A 20,738-nucleotide genomic window follows, 5' to 3' on the forward strand; every position below is an offset into this window, starting at 1 on the left:
TGGAGGAAAAATTTTGCCCCCAGAGCACGGGGAAGCCCCAGAGAGGATGTCCTGAGCAACCGCTCCCCCAAGCCCTTCCACACCCGATGAAACGAATGAAGAAGGGAAGGGGGAGTCCTCACCCGAGGGAGAGGGAGCAAGCGGGGAAGTTCGCTTGGAGGTAGGAACTATCCCGATGGATTAGCCACCACTGGAGTCATTGGGGGTGTGTTACCCTCAGACTATTCCTTGGCGGGCTTCTGACGGTAGCATCTCCTCCCTTCGAACCTCTTCCATTGTTTGGGAGACAAGGCATAACACTCACTACAAGGAGCGTTGCGTGAACACACACGTCCCCAGCAGGTTGGGCAGAGGGCGTGTGGGTCCGTGTTGACGCTAGATCAAAAAGTATTACATCTTTTGCCTCCTACCCCAGGACACACACACTGGGGATAGGAAGGTTTAGAAGGCTTATCAACATTCATTACGATAGCAATAGCAAGGAAAAATCCCATCAGGAAATTGAATGGCAGTCAGGCAGAGAGCGAAGAACAACGTCTGCGTTCTACGACAGCTGAGAGCAAATTGGAATGTTTACATCCGGGCAGGCGGTACTCCTGCCTCCCAGACGGTAATTAACTGCCTAACCACCTTGTTCGAAAGTTCAACGGCCGTTTCCAGCCTACACTGAAAGTAATTCCTAATGTAAAGGACCGAGGGTTTGTATATCGTGTTGGAACAATCAGGTGTTCAGGGAGTGTATTGCAATAAAAAAAAATTAACCTGAAAACCTTAAAAAGATATCATCAGCTTTTCATGGAGTTTTATTCTTCCACCAATGGCACGATTAAGAAGCAACTCCCAAATGTCCGCGTCCCTACCCTACCCCACAGAGGATGGCACAACATGATTAGAGTGGCCCAAGTTTAAGCCAGACCCACTTGCTAGGACTGAAAGTATTATGAGAATACTATCATCCCCATCCTAATCACATTATGGGCAAACTGGCTAGAATGCCTGAGAGTCCTATCCCCAGAACCAGAACCCCCTGGTATCTGTGGTCCAGCCCTAAAGAACAGTTCTGGCTTTGAGCTATCAATCTGATAACTCTCAAGTCCGAACATTATTGGGCAGTTGATGGTCCTACCACAGTTCTCACTATTTAGCTTCGGATATAAACCCAATCCCAGATGTGATATCTTTTCCAATTTAACAGGTCCAATAAATTTTAGCAAAAGTGGAAAACTCCACAAAAATTAATCCAAACAAATATATAATCATATATGAGATTCTTGGACTCAAACCCAGGAACAAATTCCTGGGGTTCAAGAGCTCCCTCACCATGTAAAGGTGGTACCACATCGAGGGGGAGGAAGGATGAAGGAAGACTTCCTACACTTCTCCCAACACCATACCAGCAACCGAAATAGGATCCAAGGTACTGCAATTTTCATAAACAGTTTCAATTTCACATAAATAATGAGATGCAAACACTGATTTTCATTTCCAAAACATTGTTTGGACAATAGATGTCATAGACAAATTATGTCTGAAAGCCAGGGATGTTGCTATCGCCCTCACTTCATGCGCTTTTACCTTCATTAAAGGTAACGCATCCTCCTCAAACTGTGAATGAGCCTCCAGAATAAGATCTCTCATAAAAAATGCAAAGAGGGCGAGAGGGATTCTTTACCGAGCACCAAAGGTTGCTCGAAGCCCCACAGATCTTCTCCACTCTAATTTAATAGTATTTCAATGCCCTTCCAGGGCAAAGAGTCCTTCCTACATCCTCAGGACCTAGAATACTGTATCTACCAAACTTTTAATAATGAAAGAGCGAGGCCAGTGGCTGGAAGGGGTCTCATTTTTAGCTAAGAATCCTAGGGTAAATGAGTAAATCGTGTTACCCTGAGAGAATCCAATCTTCTTATCAAAAGCGTGTAGCTCACTTACCCGCTTGGCAATAGCTAATGCTACTAAGAACAGAGTCTTCCTAGTGAGGTCCCTCAAAGAGATAGATTCCAGAGGTTCAACACGTGGTTGCGACAGCCACTTAATAATCACGTCTAGATTCCAGGCTACTAGCCTTTCTTCTTTCTGTTTGGTCGTGTTGAACAACTTGATGAGCTCAGATAGATCTTTATTAGAAGAGAGATCTATGCCTCTATGTCTAAATACAGAGCTCAACATTGCCCTGTAGCCTTTAACGGTTGAGGTAGACATATTCCTGGAAAGTTAAGCAGGAAATCACCTATCACCATTACAGAAGTCTTAGAAGATGAGATATTGTGTCTCCTGCACCAGTCACGAAGACTGTCCACTTGGCCTGATATACTTTGCTTGAGGAATGTCGTCTGAACAAGCAATAGCATCTGCAACTGCCTTTAAAAAATCACAATTTTTTAAAGTAAATTGTATTTTTCCTAACTAAACAAACCTGAGGTCCTTTACATTAAGAATTACTTATGGCAAAGCTGGACACAGCCGTTAAACTCTTGAACAAGGTGGTTAGGCAGTAACTACAGTCAGGTAGGAGGGGAATACCCACCTGCCTGGATGTAAACATTCCAGTTTGCCTTTCGGTCCAGATTCAGATTGCGGGGTGGCACGAGGCGGGCATAAAATGTAATGTAAAGGACCTCAGGTTTGTATAGTTAGGAAAAATACAATTTACTTTCAAAAACTGTGATTTGTTCCAACATGATATGCAAACCATTGGTCCTTTACATTAGGAAGACTCACTGGTTGGAGGGAGGAATCTGAGTGAGTCTCTTGAATTGACTGGAGTTCTGCACACCTGGGCTACTCCTGGTCGAAAGAGAGAGGAGGAGTACCATGCCTCTGACATATTGATCGGAGTGTAGAACTGCAAGATCAAATGTCAGAAACTGGACCTTTTCGCATGAGTGAGGAAACGTAACTCATATGAAATAGGCTGGGAAGAATCTTGGAGTCAGAGACAGTAAGGAAAATCCGATACAGGGATCCCCTTATCGACAGCCTCTCCTTCCTCCCCTTGCTAGAGGAAGGAGCGGAATTGCTTCTATGATTCTAGAAGAAAAATAGAATGGGTGCTCGATGTGTAGTCTTACCGCATCAGACGCCAGATCCAGCAAGTATCGGTTTGAGTCCTATTCTCATCCCGAAGGAGGAGAAGTAGGAGGACGAGGAAGGAGGAGGAGGACAAGGAAGGAGGAGGAGAGGCCAGTCACTCTCAGAATCCTTCTCACTTGTGAACCAACACCTTAAGCGAGATACTACTTGTCCTCTTGAAGGAGCTGGGTAAGAAAACACAACTTGTTGAGCAGCCACCACAGGGCCAAGGAAAAAAGGTTCTAAGGTCTATGAGACCACATCTTGCTTCTAGACCGACAGAAACTTCCAGAATGTGAGGAATGGACCAAGCCATTGACTTTTTGAGCTCTCGGGTGGAAAGTACTGGTATTGTCGTCGCCAGCTGCTGAGTACCTCCTTCTATTGCTTTGCGAAGCCAGGAGAAAGAGGTGTCCTTAGACACTTCTTCCTTGGGAGAGATAGTACTAGTGAAAACATCAACGACATCTAGGTTAGGAATGTTGAGCCTTCAGAAAGTACAACAGCTCCCTAATACGACAAGTTAACCATTGACCGGGATCATTGATACAAAGTCCAAGGAGGAGGGGAACAAGAAGAACTCAAACCCGACAATAGATGCCGATGGATTTGGAGCCCACTTACAACATCCCGAGAAGGAGTCGAGGTATTGATCCCCTTCACCTGTTCTTCCATCTTCTATGCCAAGGCCGAAGCACGATGAAAGACAGTCCTAAGAGGGCACATCTCTGTCCGACGACTCTCGTAAGGGCATGTGCAGAGCACGCGACAGGAACCCTAAACAAGAATCACATGCCACCCAGGGAACAGTTCCCTGGGACAGCAAGACCAAAGAAGCTTCTCATCCATAGCTAAATCTCAACTGAGGAGAAGAAAGCTACTCCAGATAGAAGACTAGGTCACAAGGGCCTATGTTCTTCACAAATGAAAGGGAGAGAAGCAACCCTCTGTGAAGAAGACAAGGAAGTCCAGACATGAAGAGCCACTCTGACCCAAGAAGAAGTTCCATCAATGACACCAACCAGCAAAGATGGATCCAGTCCCTGGGACAGTGTTGCAGAGGACTTCAAGAGATATCCAGCTATATCCGTTGCCGCTCAGCGAGAAAGCCTATGCTTGAAAGGAAAGCTGGAAGGTCTCCCAGTCCCAAGCACACAGGGATGTACTGCCTGAAGAACTGCTACTTGTGTAGCTGCTACAGGAGGTTGGGTCAAGCAGAACTCTTCTCAATGCCTCGGACGCAGAGCGGGCAAAAGGCGAAGTCTTCCAGCATTTGTCCATAACTCGGGGTGAGCAATGCTTGCGAACCCCTAACGAAACAGACAAATACGGAGGGAAAAGCATAGATATTGATTTTTCTCAAAAGACAGCATGCCTCACCGTAGCGGCCCCCAGGTCTGGTACGAAGGAGCGAGAAAACTACCGACTTTGTTGTGCCAGGAGGCAACAGAAAGAAGGTAGGGATCTCTTAGTTGAGCAGTCTCTTCGTAAATCTTTGTGAAGAAAAGAGTGAAGAGCATGTTCCGTCCTGATCACTCAAACTTGAGGCCAAGTTCGCCCACCAATACATCCCCACCGGGAATGTATCTGACTAATTAAGCCATCGAGTGCACTATAGAACACTCAAGCACCTGCAAATGTCGACAGATGAAACAGGAGGAAAAACGAACCACTGAGTGTTGCAAAACTCATCCTGAATTCTCGGAAAGCCAAAAGGCTGCCTTGAGTTCAGGATGTTGATGAGAAGGTACTAATCGTCTCGGTCACAAACCTTCAAGACAAAATCTTACAGGTGTGCGCCTATTCCTCGATCGGTGAACCGGGAATTAGACACACGATGTGAGGAGAATATGCAAGCATATTCCAAAGTTCCTTCAGTCAAGCATTAGCCTAACTCTTTCCTCATACTTCAAAGAGGAAAGAAGGATGGAGGAATGAAAGCAAACCTTTATTTTTCACCATGGGGAAACTTCTGCAAGATGACAGGATACCAAGATGATTAGCTCTAGCTGGGCTGGCATTTCCCAAATCGGGAGCACGGGAGAGGAAGTGGGATGGAAGTTTTATGAAAAGAATTGCCGAGACCCAAAGGAAATACAATAGATACTTCTGAAGGAATCCATTCCCAGATCTCGGCAATGTCACTGCCAGGTCCAGAGACTCGATAAGTATCATTTCATCCAGGCATCTGCAGTAGGAGAACTTCTGTCCTGTTGATACTTCCTTCTTTCTTACCTTCCGCCCTCCTCCCTTATGGAAAAGAGAGTGGAAAGAGACAGTTGTGCACACTTTCCTAGAAGGAAAGAAGAGGGCTATGTGTTCCGGAATCTTCTTCCAAAGCCTAGACTACTTAGGAGTTGAGGGGGCTGGCTTGAAACTAAGGTCGAGCCGAGATGACCAAGACCCAAAGGTCTTGGCCATTGTCCAAAGGACAAGGCAGTGCCCTGGTACATACCTTGATTACTGCGGTATCTGGCAAATCTCTGAAAGAGAAGGGCAGAACCAAGTAAAGGTTTATTCCTAAGGGTCAAGCCAACTTGGGACTTTCAAAACCGAAGATCCGAATTAGGACAAAGTCATTCTTCTTAGCACCAGAATTATCCATAGATTGCCGCCTGGAGTAGGAAGACCCACCCCCAGACAGGACCAGTCTCTAGAAGGCAGGGTTCTTTCCAGGAATGGTCGTATCCAAGGAGAGAAAGCCTAAAAGTGAAGGATCGTGGATCCATCAGGAGACTGCCTGGAGGAAACCAGCAGATGTCCTCCAAGATCGCTGCCTCTCGTTGTGGAAGAGAATACCCTTCACGGCAAGGAGTAGAGAAAGAACCCAGTCCGGGTGAAGTAGAGTCAGAACAACCTGCATTCAGCAAGACCCTCTGAGGCAAGAAGAATTCGTACTCTGTTGAGGCAGGGGAGGAGCTTGTGTCTCGACCTGAATGAACTCCTTGCCCAAAGAAAAGTATTCATCTGGTCAAGAACGCTCTTGCAATCACGGACCACGGCAGTCCCCGAAACTCTTGGCCCCTTCAGGAACTGCAAGGGTTGTGAGTGATGAAGATTATTCATTGGGGGAGCCGTGGTCCTGTTCCGGGATCCTTGAGCTGACGAATCGGGCTGAAGTTCTCTGAGAAACGAGGGAGATCAGAACTTGAAGAGGAAGACCCTCACTACTTCCTAAACATGAAACTCCTGTACCTCTCTCCTTGGGGGGAGACCTTGACAGATCCCAAGAAACCCTCCTCGGCTACCTGGATGTACTACGAGACAATCGGGGAACCGACAGCAAAAGTATTCCAAGCAGCCGAACTCCAAAGAAAGCTCTCTCTGTTCATCTCATGCCTCTCGGAACAACTGAGAGGAAAAGAGAACAGGTGAGGAGAAAGAGCACCCCTACCTGTCCTGCCAGTAAGACCAGCGGGAGAGGTGGACTGTGAGCAATAATCAACAGAAGGAGATTATTGCCACACGGGAAGAAGAGCGCTTGTGCTGTGGCAAAGCGCTTTCCTGGGAAGAGCAGAAAGTTCACTTGAACAATGCCAAGAACCTGATTCGGAAAAACCGGGCAGGGCCAAGCCAAGCCAATCATGTGAATGGTAAGCAGTGGAGTGGGAGGCAAGCGGGGCGAGCTGAGCTGAGCCAGTCTCGAGAACGCGACCAGGGGCTGGGCATGGCAAGCAAGCCGATCTGATTGCACAAACGCAATCGGAACTGGACAGGGCGGAACTCGTTTGCCGTGAGCTAGCACTAATTTCCCAAACTCTAAACTCCTTCGAGGCCGAGGCCCCTTGAGAGAAGGTTTGAAGGGGAATTCTGTGTCTGCTATCCTGCATGCTCGAACCCTAAGGTTCAAGACACGAGGATGAAACCTGGCCAAGCAACCAAAGCAGCTGGCAGGCAGTATCAAGACACCTGGCGTCTCGGCACTTTCTCTTGTCCTGTGCCTCTCGCCAGGAGAGCGCTCGTGACTCATAGAAGACAAGCGACCTATGAGACTCCCAAAAATCGGGAGTGACTGCTTTCAGTTTCCTAAGAAATCAAAAAGAGCCAGGCACAGAACCAGTCTTAGATGCAGACTTCCAAGACTGGCAACGAGGGCGCGGCCTCTCAAGCAAAACCCCAGAGGAGAATGCGAATTGGTTCCCGCCCGAAGGCGGGAAGAGCCAACGAGAGAAACGTGTCTCCCAAAAGAGAGTCAGTCCCTTAGAAGTCCCACAGGACTCCCGAAAGGAATCTCTTCCCTGCTTCTTCTGGTGTTCGAACTGACAGGATCGAGACACCAAGCTGGTAACCCGACCGAGCACTGGTAAACACTTGGAGAGCGCTTGTAGTGCTGGCAGGCAAAGCTGAGATACCTGGGTGCCTCAGCCCTTTCTCTTGCACTGCTCCCGAACTGGGCCAGGGAGAGTACTCTCCAGACCAGATCGGGATACTGTACTCGATGTTCCACAGAATCTTGAGCACTCGGAGCGGCTTGCGAATGAGTGCCTGAAGCAGTCCCCGTCTTAGAGGCGGAACCTCTATGACTGGGAACGGGAGCACAAACTGAGGTCTGCGTGCCTGCAGCTCCCGAAACACAAAACCCAGGGGTATGCAAATCGTTCCCTAACCTGAAGGTCGGGAAGAACCAACGAGAGACCCACTGCCTCCTCGGAAGGAGGCAGTCCCTAGACGTCCAAGGGCATCAAGGGGAAAGACGCAGCCTTTCTCTCTTTTGGCCGACGGAAGTCTATCCAGTTCCCAGGACCCCTCAAAACTCGGGAGAGGAAGGAAAGAGGCAGCAGAAGACAAAATCGAAGATAAGTTGAAGACGGCGGCTACTTCCACAGGGCGACTTCCTTCACCTTCACTCCAACATCTTCTACAGGATGGTGGACACGAAACATCGTAACCTCCAGGGCAGCTAGGCAGGATCACAACGGAAGCGGCCCAGGACACGACCACCAGAAGAAGCAGCAGGCACGATCAGGACAGCCGATGCAGGAGCTACGGAAGCGGTTCGGAAGGCAGAAGCTACAGTTCCGGCCAGGAACGTCCGATGAACGTCACCAGCAGTGACAGGAATGATAAGGACGGCTGCCGCAGGAGACCAGGAAGAGCTGCCCAGAAACTGTCGTCGAGTCAACAGGAGCATAACACAGGAAACAGCAGGAGCAGATGGACCACATACGCCAGAGGCAGTGCCACAGCATACATGAAGGCCAGCAATGACAGCGATCGATCCACATCAGCGGGAACAGAGTCGGAAACTATGCCGTTCCAAGCAGGTACTGTGGTCAATCCCGAAACAACACTGTATGAATGTCGGGACTCCTTCAGGCAGAGATATCCTAACTGAGATATCCAGCCAACTACTGCTGTGCCTGCGATGCTCACTGTCAACCTGAAAGAAAAAGCAAAGATGATTAGTAGAGGGAAACTCCTCTCGCTCTGAGGGGAACTGCCCTATCCAGCAAGAGAAGGCCCCTTAGAAGAGGTAGCCTGACTGCCCGAGACACCCCCCCCCTCACAGTCTTTGCCCAACGAGCAAGCGAAGAAGGCGAAGGAGAGATAAGGAAGAACCCACAGGGAAAGAGAAGGAAGGAGGGGAGGCCACCAAGGGCCCCGTGGAAGTGAAACGCCCGCACCCCCCCCCCACAAAAACAACACTCAGCACAAATAGAAAGGAAGTAGTAATGCCCTTGTACATGGAGGGCCGGTGCCCAAGAAGGGGAGTGAACTCTTTGCATCCTGATCTTTGTAGGGGAGCGAAGATATTACGTCCCAATTTAAAATCTCCAAATGTACATGGGAATGCCTTCATTATCTAAATAAAGGGCTGCTGGAAGAGAAGCGTTACACTCGGTTACGCCCCTCTAAATATGTCCTTGGCTGTCAAACCCAAGACACAGACGCAGGGGAATGACAGCTATGCAAGGCTACCACATATCATGGGTTTGTATTAATAAATATCAAACACATGTAATATATACACAAAAATATAGAAAGATCCCACCGGGATCATAAAAAGCTTAACGACAGTCAGGCAAAGAGATCCGAAAACACGTCTGTAACACATGACGGCTGAAAGCAAACTGGAAAGTTTACATCCGGGCAGGCGGGTATTCCCCGCCTACCTGACAGTAGTTACTGCCTAACCACCTTGTTCAAGAATTTAGCAGCCATGTCCAGCTTCGCTGTAAGTAATTCCTAATGTAAAGGACCAATGGTTCGTACAGTAAACCCCCTGTATTTGTAGGGGTGCGTACCATCCACCCCCCCCCCCCCGAGAATGGCTAGGACCCTTCTAAAAACATTAGAACGGTCTATTTTGATAGTTCAAACAAAAAAGAAACAAAAAATGCTCATACAGGTATTATCCTACTCACAACAGGATTAGGTTCCAAAAAAATCCATTGTTTGTTGGAAAAAACGTATCTTGAATATAGCTACCCTACACTATAAAGTATACTCTATACATACACGGTATAGTAATTATTAATATCAGCTAATTCTGGAGGTTCATGCAGAGTGACTTATGATAATTCAATACAAAGAGAAACTGAATAGCAAACAAGAATTAGTTTAGCCTACACTATGGTATATTGTATACATATACGGTAGCGTAGCCTACATGATACTGTACTCTATATTCACATATCGTATTATACAAACATCAACATAACAAATATGCATCTTTTCCATGGATCTTTTATAATGTTATGCCTTAATTCATTGTATCCAATAATATTGTATATTCTTATATTGCTTTTGTATTATAAATTGCGATCATATCGATATCAATGTCTTGGTTTGGAAATCGTTTTCGCAATATTTATTTCGCCGTGTTTAACTCAGTTCAGAGCGCTTTTCTTGCTTCTAGTTAGCGTAAATAAATCTCTAGATGCTTTATTTATATGGGTCAAGGTTGTTTTTCGTTATACTGTACGAAGTGTTTTTAAGTTGCAATATAACTTAAATACATCTCATTGTGAAGTTAATTTAGCTATTTTTTCATTAACAGATGATGTTGGCCGTTTGGGGGCTTTTGTTTTGTGTAAAAAATCAAGATTCTGTTCGCTTTTTTCACTTGATTTCATCATAATACGAGCTTTACATGTTTATCGTTTATCAGCGTAAAAATACCAGTAATGTGTTCTTTCATGCCCAGTAGTTTTGATTAAAACTCTCAAATTTTAATTACGGTCGAGTTTCATTCATGTTGCTGATGCACGATAATTTATAGTCATTAGCAGCTTGAACATTGTTTTCTCAGCTTCAGCTACATCTTGCAGCATAAATTTAGCCGATCTTTTATCCATTCTCTGTTACTTTTCTAACTAGAAGATAGGATAAAGAGTTGGAGGAAGAGAAGCTGGTCTGTTGTAATTTGGTCTCTCTTGCTGCCTGATTGTAAGCTGCTGCCTGCGCCTGCGTGAAATTTAAAAATATTTTATAAATACTGTATTGTCGTATCGGTATTAGCTGCTTACCCCATTGCAAAATCGAATTATCGTAAGGTGAACTATCGTAACTCGAGCACTACCTGAGTATTTTCATAGTTTTATCACAAAGAGTGCATTTAGTCATGAAAAGGAGATGAAAATACAGTAATCAGTGAATATTTCTCAGTGAAAAATACTGCGAATGGGGGAATTTTCAGAGAATAATGTGTATATATGTTCCATAGAGAAATCCGCAAATAGGTGAGTCTGCGAATCGTGAGACCGTGAATACGGGGGGTTTACTGTATATCATGATGGAACAGTCCTTTTGCTCATACCAATCTGTAGACAGTCTGAACCCAGTCAGAGGCTGAGTGGACAGTCTTTGGTGGAACTGCCTGAAATCAGGTTGCCTGAGTAGTTTGGGTTTTTGGGGCAACAGAAAGGGGTTGCTAGTGTCATCATTACATTCCAATGATTTTGGAACTAGTTTATTACTTCTCTCACCACCTTGGATGGGGGGAAAGCATAAAGGTCTTTGTTCGACCAATCTAAAAGCATTGTGTCAATCGCCCATGCTTGCGGATCTGGCACTGGCAAATAATACAGGGGGAGACGATGGTTCTTTGCAGTCGCAAACAGATCTAGAACTGGCTTTCCCCAGTTTCCATAACTCTAGGCACAAAAGGGGTTCCAGAGTCCATTCCGTGGGGAGAACTTGCTTTCGGCAGCTGAGTTCGTCTGCTAATAAGTTGAATTTCCCCTGAATAAACCTGGGTTGATTCTGATCCGCCCAAATGATCAGTGCTGTTGCTACTTGGCAAAGGGTAAACGAATGAGTTCCCGTTTTTTGACAAAGGACAGTGCCATGGTGTTGCCTGAGTGGACAGTCACTGTCTTCCTGGACACCTCTGATGCAAATGCTCAAAATCCTCAGTGAATTGCTGACAATTCCTTCACATTGATATGCCATTTCTTTTGCTCTGAAGTCCAAAGGCCTGATCTTGTCTCTTGATTTCCACCAAACAAGGTCCTCTTTTATTTCCTTCGTTACTGGAAAAACAAAAGAGTTCAACTGATTTTCAGAAAGAACTGTAAGTTTCTCATGTGTAGCCTTCCCAGGGACACGAACTGTTCCACAGAAGAGAGGGTCCCCAACAGGCTCATCCAGCTGTTCGCAGAAGAGGACTGAAGGGAGAGAAATTTGTCTACCTTCTGAAGGCACAAGTCTGTCCTTTTGGGGGAGGGAAAAACCCAAAAAATCTGAGTTTATCCTCATCCCCAAATAAGCTATCTCCTGAGAAGGAGTCAGTTGAGCTTTTGGAGAGTTTATCAAGAGGCCCAAATCCTGGGCAAGAAGCAGGGTCTTGCGAAGGTCCTCCGCACATTTGTACTTCGACTGGGAGCGAATGAGCCAATCATCGAGATACAGCAAAATGTTGACCCCATCAAATGTAACCATTTCGCTACTGGAGCTAGGACTTGCATGAACACCTGTGGAGCCGTGGACAGGCTGGAGCAAAGGGCTCTGAATTGGTACACCTTGTTCTGAAACACAAACCTTAAAAACCTCCTCGAGTCCTGATGAACTGGGACATGGAAGTAGGAGTCTTTCATGTCTATTGAAATCATCCAATCTTCTAGGCAAATGGATGCAAGGATGGAATGGGTCGTTTCCATTTTGAATCTTGTTTTCTGCACATACAAGTTCAGGGCACTCACATCCAGAACTGGCCTCCAGCCCCGGCCCCCGAGGCCTTGGGGACTACAAACAGTCGACTGTAGAACCCCAGAGAGGTGGTGTCCTCTACTAGCTCGATTGCTTCTTTTTCAATGAGTGCTGACACTTCTTGGGAGAGAGCTGAAAACCTTTCGGAGCCTGCAGTAGGCCGTCAATAAGACGGGCTTGTTGGTTCAAGGAGGTTTCTGCAGAAAAGAGATCGAATAACCCTCTCTCAAGACTTGCCCAACCCAACTTTCCGCTCCTCTCGCTTCCCAATGCCCACAAAAGTGAAGGAGTCTTACTCCCACAGGTGTGCAGAGGACTAGATCCTCATTTATGTGTAAGTGGTTTATTGGGGGACTTTTTGATTGCTCGAGGGGTGAAAAGCGGGCTTGCTCGAGTTTCTGGGGAAGCCTCTTTGTCTGCCCCTACCCTGAAAGGGCTGAGGTTGAACAGGAGAAACTGTCCTAGAGTTGAAGGCCGGAGTCTCTCTAGGGTGCCTCGTTGACTGTGTGAGGTCCTGAGTGGACTTCTTCTGCAGATCAGAAGCAATCTGCAGAACAGTAACCTGAGGGAATAGGTGTTTCTGGTCAAGCGAAGAGAAGAGGAGCGAAGACTTCTGAGAAAGGGTCACTCCCTTTGTGGTGTAGGAACGTCAAAGCTCCCTCTTCTTGAGAATATCTATCGTAAACAGTGAGGATAACTCAAGCAAACCACCTCTAATACCTTTATCCAGGCATGAGATGACCCCTAAAAAGTCCAAAGAGAAGTCTTTTGGAATATGTGGGCAATCCTTTATTTTACTGCCCAGTCTAAAAAGCTGAGTACTTCCAAGACCTTAAAATGATACTTGATAAGGTGGTCCAATTCCGAGGTCAAGAACAAAGTCTTTGCAGAATTAAATGCCGACCTTCTGGAGGAGTCAATCAACTCGGAGAAGTCTCCCTGGGAGGAGGCAGAAACTCCCAGGGATGGAGCCTCTCCGGATGCATAAGATAAGTATCTTCTCTGCGACAATCTAGACGGCTCGAGAGCCAGATTTCCACTTCATGTCGAGCTTTCTTAGCTAAAGAGGACAGCACCATTTTAGGTAGCCTCGAAGAAGGAATCGCCTGGTTGTCCATTAAGTAAGTCAAGGCCAGTGATGTCAGAGCTGCAGGCCAGAAGAAATCTGGAAATGTTGCCAGCAAGAACCTGAGCAAGGAGGCATACGCCAAAGGAGGGGTAACATGATCCACATCTTCTTCCTCATCAGAAGAAATGGGTGACAGCTCCACAATAGGCTGAGTTGTCGAGGGCATTTTCTTAATCAAGCCCAGGATGTTATCCAACTGGCGTTGGAGTGACTGGAATGAAGGAAACACTACTGAGCAAGCCTGTTTTGCTGCAGAGAACAAAAAGAGAGATGTGGCTGGGAGCAAAGCTGCAACTGCAGGAGCAGGAGTGGGCAGCGCAGAAGAGACGGGCGCTGCAGAAGCTCGGAAGAAATTGGGTGCTCACAAGCAGAAACGGACTTGGGCGCCAACAGACTGTCTTGCGGCAAATGGCAGACAGGCACTTGGGAGCCAACGGCTGCTCAGGAGCAGACGGGTGCTCGGGGACCAGAAGGAGCTCGTGAGGTAACGGGAGCTCAGGAGCTAAAGGGTGCTCAGGAGCTGATAGCCACACAGAAGACAACAGGCGCTTCTTAGTAAGCGCCACACAACAAGGAGCAGTAAGCTCAACAAGCAGTGGAAGCTCTGGTGCCACTGGGCTCATTGGCGCCAAAGACTTCTTCCCAGGAGCCAAAGAAGATCCAGTCAACGCTGACTGCTCAGAAGTTACAGGTACAGGAGCTGGGCGCATGGGTGCTAGTGAGCACTCCAACACCACTACATGCCCAGGCGAACCCTCCTAAACTAAGGATGGGCACTTAGAAGATCAGGTCCTAGAAGTAGAAGAGCGCTTACACAGTAGCGCGCTTAGTAAACGGAAACTGTCCCACTAACTCCGGGTGATCCTGGGAGAAACGTTCCTGACTGTCCCAAAAAAATACAGGACGGAAGTTGCTCTGGAGAAATTTCTTTCAACTTCTTAACTAAGACTGAAGGAGGCTGAGACACATGCGAGGCGCGCCTCTTCAGAGGGCGAGACTCTCCTTGAAAATGCCACTGGCGCCTAGAACTAGAATCACTGCTGGGAACACTGGATGAAAGATGATCCACCTCCATGGAGACGCCTTTCCAGCAGCCCTCCATCATAACCTGGGACGTGGCAACAGGTCCGACTAAGGGGTCGACTGCCTGTGGGCAGACCCCACCGATCTCCTTTGGGCTACCAGTTTGGCTCCTCCCAGTTTTAGGGGAGTTTGCCAGGACCTTTGCCTAGAATTGGCAGGACAGACAGCCACCTCCTCCACTAACACTTCACCAGCACTTTTTATGTTCACTTTGTCCATCAGGACTTTCACAGAAGCACCTATTTATTGTATTAACCAATAACCCAAACTTAAGGTTAATTATAGACTCAAGGCTGGTAATGGGGTCTGGATCAGGAGTAAGGGAGCCAGGGTGTGGAGTAGTTGGTACAGACTGAGAAGATGGATTGGGTGGAACAATAGACAGAAAATCAGAATTATTATCATTAAAAGACTTAGCAGATACCTGACTAGCTAAAGCCTTCTTACCACTAGTTCTTGCCACTGCATTCCTCTTTTTGTCCCTGTCTAATTTGGTCAAATGACTATTCAAAGTCTTCCACATTTTACTAACCCATGAAACACATTCTTCACAAGTCAATTCAGGAGAACATATTTGACCCCTACAAGTCGTACAAAGAGCATGTGGGTCTTTAGTCAGTTGAGTATTGCAGCCTTTACTGCAATGCATAAAACTTTGAGAACCTGAATCGGACATTGCTGACAAGTCACTAGTCAAAAAGCCTAAAGTTAGTCAATATTCAGAAAGAAAAAGTTAATATCAGTATACTTCACCAATGATTCCAACATATCAAAAGAGAAGAGAAAATTCCCAAAAACCACTGCTGCCAATCACTGCATCCACAGCCATCAGCTGGCAGAAACATACTGAGCTTGTCTGCTGAGCTGGTTCCTCTCTTAACCTGAAAGTGGGCGGGGGTCACTCGCCTCAGCAAAACAAAAGTAATGCTACTGTGAATTTCAAAATTCTAGCTGCTGGTTAATAGAAACTAATAGCTATGCAATTACTTGGTAAGAAGCTTATACAAAAATGGCTTTAAATACCGTATGATGACAATGATGATTTATATAAATTCAGCTATAAAGCCAAACACTGAGCTTTAGCCATTTAGTGCATTAGACAGTGAAAAGAGGGAGTTCAAGTGTTTGGACATAAAGACTGAAGAATGGAAGCAGAATGGAGTAAAAGGCTAAAAATTGGGTGCAGCCTAATCCACCAGATATTGCAGCTGGGTGAAAAAATCTTACTGATAGCTTAATATTTATGCATACTGAGATAACTGTAACCTAAAAAGAGGTCCAAACATATATAGAATAAACAATCCTTCAAATCTGCTTCTAAGTACGGACATACACATGCAAATGTGAAGATAACTGTGCATGTAAACTGTACACACACAAAAATGAGAATACACTACTAACATACAAGCCATATATAACAGAAAAGCAATGGCCATGAGAAAATGACTGCTTTATTGAAATGGTGTGGCAGTAGTTGAATTTGATTAATTTGCTCAAGCAAGATTTTGTGCTCTCTGGAACTTGTTTTAAATTGTAAGCCTAGCCAGTCGATAGAGTGACAGTGCTGGAAGCGAATAAGCTGGTCATGCAGTAGAGCTTACATCAAACGAAGTAATTAAATTGTGAGCCTAGCTAGGTTTAGGTACTTCACTCCTGGTAACCTTATTTTATGGGAGACAAACTACAGTACTTGGCATTTTCCTAACTCAACTAAAAATATATAGCTGTTGTAGGGGAAAGAAAATGAAGTGATATTTTGAAATACATTCTATCACACTGGTGAATGAATTACCATACATGAAGTAACTGAAAGCATCACCTTCTTCCCATTTTAAAAGCTCATATTAGATACTGGACTATGTGGAATACATTTATTTCTTAATCTCAGAAATCAAACTAGAACAACATAATAATTTTCATGAAATCTAGAGGACAAGCCTTCACTGTAGAATTACATTAAATTTAGCAGTGCTGTTAGCAGGTATAGGCCTAAGTCTTGAGGGCAGCCTGGTTATGAGATCATAAGTTATTTTGGGTTGTTCATGATTCGATGCCTTACTTTTCAATTTAAGCTAAAATGTTGAACTTTTTCCCACTACTAGGTATTATGAAATAGGCTAGCCTTAAATTGAAATACTTATAAGCATGCTAGGCGTGCTTTCAGACGTCAAGGGTTTTTTGGCCTAAATTGGATAGCCTGAGAAATTTAATTTAGACATTATCCTGACTTTCACTAGTCTAACATAGGCTATACAGTACTGCACACAACCATTTTATCTAGCGTAGGAACTTTTCTGATCGAGGTAAAGCCTACCGTTAGCCTAACTGTCGTCTAGTCAAGCATACCTTAAAATTAATCGATTCTACTGTCATAAGGGGTAAGGTAGCCTACTTAGCTGCAGTGGCTGGATAAAATCTGATGTATCCCAAACTTAAAGCACAGCGACTCCGTGTATGGTTTATAGTGAATGTGTTGGCTACTACACAAGGCAGCCTAACCTAACCAGAGATTTGCCTACCTTGGACTAGGCTAAGTTACTGTTCTTAAGAAATTAGACGACCCAATTGCTCTTTTCCGGTCTTCTCCAACCCGTAAATGACATTATACTGGTAATCTAGACAAGACAATAACGCGACAAGACACAGTCTGCCACGAAGTAAGTATCATGACGAGTGGCTGTCTCTTCACCCTTAATGGGGTGAGGGTGTTGACAGCAGAGGCGCCGCAGAGTTTCCGTCAAGGCAGAAGAGCCTTTTGTAGCCATCATTTGTTTTCCGTCAAGGTCAGTCTGTTTTCATGTTTGGCATTATAAGTTTTGAATATCATTTTATTGCGAGAAAAGACAGAGGTTAAACGTTATGCGACTCCTGTGCTCAGGCCTGCTCCTTCAATGCCGCTCACTGACATATCAGCAAAGTTTGTTTTGACTGAGCAATATCTACGTTGCCATAATACTTACGATAACTGCTAAATTCAGCCTACTAAACGCGAGATGTGACAACAATGGAGGTAGGCGACTATTACTCTCTTCTTCTTGAAAAAAAAAGGTATCTTTCTTGTTTTTTTAGGTTAATTTTCATCAACATCCTCCATGTGAAACTCTATGTTGTTTTATCTTTTTATAACAAGAATATGATTGATTAGAGTAATACCTTAAGAAAAGGTGGGTCTATGTTAAATTTTAGGGTAAGCGGAAAGGAAGAAAATCGGGATCAGACGGTATGGAGGGTTTTCAGCTGACGATCCTTCTGCTCTCGCCAAAACGAGTCTTGGTGTGTGCTATAATTTTTTTTCCATTTTCTTTTAAGAAACAGAGTTGTATGAAGTATAATTGCTTTTATATAAAGATGTCATATATTTGCATCATAAAATAGCTTGTAAATTTTAGATATTTTTTCCAGCAGTGTTCAGTTTAAATACTGTAATACCTTAAGATTGGTTGTGTTCATTTTATCACTGAAAGAGTCAGTTTTATTTATTTATATATATATATATATATATATATATATATATATATATATATATATATATATATATATATATATATATATATATATATATATATATATATATATATATATATATATATATATATATATATATATATGGGGAAATTAAATAAATAGTAGGCTGGTATGATCTTACTACAGAAGAGCATAGACTCCTCTATTACATGTAGTTGCTATATTTATTATTTTATTTTAGTTCCAAAGCCATACTAAAAAAAGTACTGATTAATAAAACGAGAAGTCGAGTAACGAAGAAGGCATCATATGAACGAACAATGATGATTTCATAGTCAAATGCAAAAGTGGTGTCTTCTGCTGTATTCTGCAGTAGGTTCATGACATTCTCAAGGAAGTAAATATCACTGGATAATGGCACTTTCGTTAAAAAACCCAAAATTTTCAGTTTTTGTGTATGTGTGTGATTTTTATACTGTGCTGTCGTTAAAAAAAACAAAATTTCAGTTTATGTATGTGTGTGTGATTTTTATACTGTGCTCTCTCTACTTCACTTTCCTCGTCGTGTGGTGGTAGCGCTTATAGCTTATAACTGACAACCCGTGTTTGGCTTCCAAATTGAACGAATGGGTGTTTTCCTAAGATCTAGTCTCACTGTTTACCTAAGCAATAAATTGGGTACCTATTTGACGTTGCATGAAGTAAAATTTAAATTGTGTGGTTTTTTTTTACCTCTACGATGTGCGTTTTTCAACTAACAGGACGCCTCATGTGTAAATCACTTGGTTACACATATCTCCCCATCAGGAAGTAAAACTTCTTTTATTGGTTCAAGCTGGCCTTAAGCCAGCTCGGGCTCTTGTTCTTGAGCAGCCAGTAAAACGTGCAGTTTTATCACTTATTCATTCAGTGATTTGTATATTCATCTAAAGTTGTCTACGGTACACCGAGTTCTGTAACATTCCTTCCTCGTAATTCGGTGAACATCAAACTTTGTAGTACGTTTGGGATAATTCTTAATTCATGAAATCGTGGATGCCGCGACGGAACTCCGTAAGATGAAGTTTCTAAGTAAGTTTTTGAAAATCTTGAAGCCCTTTATACCGTTTCTTGCTGTTTTTGTTCGTTTATAAATAAGTGTACGGTTACAGAAGCAGGTTCCTTGGATTGAAGATCCGATTATTAACTGACTTTCATGGAATTGCATTAATTTATATTTTTGTAATTGCTTTGCAAATACAAATTTATATTAACTGATAGTTCGCAAACTTACGGCTGCAAGGACTCGATCAAGAATCGTCGATGCTCGAAGATGGATGATTGTTTTTGATAAGGTTTCGATCACATCTTGAATATTTTGTTGTAATATACGGATTTTAGATATCATTAAAGGTTAGATATAAGTTTTGTATGCATGTAACACATTTTCTGCAGAGGGGTTCAACCCTGAATGGAAGTGTCGAGGAGTGTCTTCTTATTTTGTTTTCATTGTCACTGAAGTGCCTGACGGGTTTTTTGTGATGTTTGTTTAAAATAGCCAGGCTTTGCCTGGTGTTTTCGATTATAATTTTGATAAAGAAGGTTTTAGCCATCCCACCCATGGTTTCAGAGAGAAACCAATATGAAAACCATTCACAACACTCGAAGCACTAATACTACAACCTTTAGCTGAGTTATCCATTAAAATAGTTTCGTTTTCTGTTTACTTTAAAGATTTCGTTTTCTGTAGTGTATCCACTGATATTATCAAACCTTTGTTCAAATTATCATTAAGATGTTATAAACAGATCTTTCGGAGAATATTCAATTATCCAGAATAACTGTTCACTTAAGAACTGTACCTCGTGGAGCAATTATTGTAAAAGAGTGCTTTAATTTTCAGCGTAGTTTCGGTTTTTTTGGCTTTAGTTTTTTTTTTCGTTAACCTTTCAGCTTATTCCAAATTCCTTATTCAGTGGGTAATAAAAAAGGACAATTAATGACACTGATGTGTTTTCTATAGATAGCAACCTCCCCCGCCCGCCCCCTACCCAAAAACAAAGTAATACTTTTGAGGGATTATGAGTGTTGGCAAAAGGAATCTCAAAAGATATCAGTATGAATCACGAAGTTGTTTGTGAAAAGATTAAATAGATATGCAGTGCTGTACAAGTAGGCTACTTGCATACAGATTTTGAACTCTTTTAGAGGTTCATAGTAGCTTGACCTGTTTTTTGGTGCTCAGCTTTTTAACCATGAGTACGATCACATACCGTCATCCAATCCAGGACTTTAGACTTCTGTTTACGATATATATATATATATATATATATATATATATATATATATATATATATATATATATATATATATATATATATATATATATATATATATATATATATCAGATACTCTTATGCCAATTGCTTGGAAGAGAAGGAAGTTGAGAACTGTATCCATGAAGAACAAGTGGACTTCACCAATATAGATTACCTGGATCAGTGATGAAAGTTTCCGACTACAAAGTCATACCGCTTAAAATAGAGAAAATGTTAATGAAAGGGGATCACTGATGTACGGACTAGGAGGGTTCAAGTGGAATAATTATACTGATTTTCTATCTATAAATCTGAGATAAAGAGAGGTCAAGGTCACTGTTCTTCGTGCCACAGGCAGGTGGCAAGTGGCAGGTCAGCTGCATTTCTAGAACTTCCTGAAACACTGTAAAGCTGTTATGAAAAACGGTGAAATTTCTCATGGACAATAAGATTATTAACATTAACTAGTACAAGGGTTATGCAGATGAAAATATCTATGCTATACATGAATGTGGTAATGACCCAGATGATGGGCCTAGGAT

The 20,738-nt window shown here is 43.6% G+C and overlaps 1 protein-coding gene across 4 annotated transcripts in view; it reads right to left on the reverse strand.

Annotated features, from left to right (window-relative positions):
• The window catches only part of LOC136847448 (uncharacterized), a 69,674-nt gene extending 52,151 nt beyond the window's left edge, over positions 1-17,523 (reverse strand). For 2 of the 4 annotated variants that reach the window (XM_067119150.1, XM_067119148.1), the window contains exon 1: positions 17,395-17,523. The gene's annotated coding sequence lies outside the window, so the exon portion shown is untranslated. The other 2 variants (XM_067119149.1, XM_067119151.1) reach the window with 2 other exon arrangements.
• Positions 17,524-20,738: the final 3,215 nt, after the last annotated feature.

The sequence above is a fragment of the Macrobrachium rosenbergii genome, chromosome 16 (assembly GCF_040412425.1).
Source record: "Macrobrachium rosenbergii isolate ZJJX-2024 chromosome 16, ASM4041242v1, whole genome shotgun sequence".
Taxonomy (NCBI): Eukaryota; Metazoa; Arthropoda; class Malacostraca; order Decapoda; family Palaemonidae; genus Macrobrachium; species Macrobrachium rosenbergii.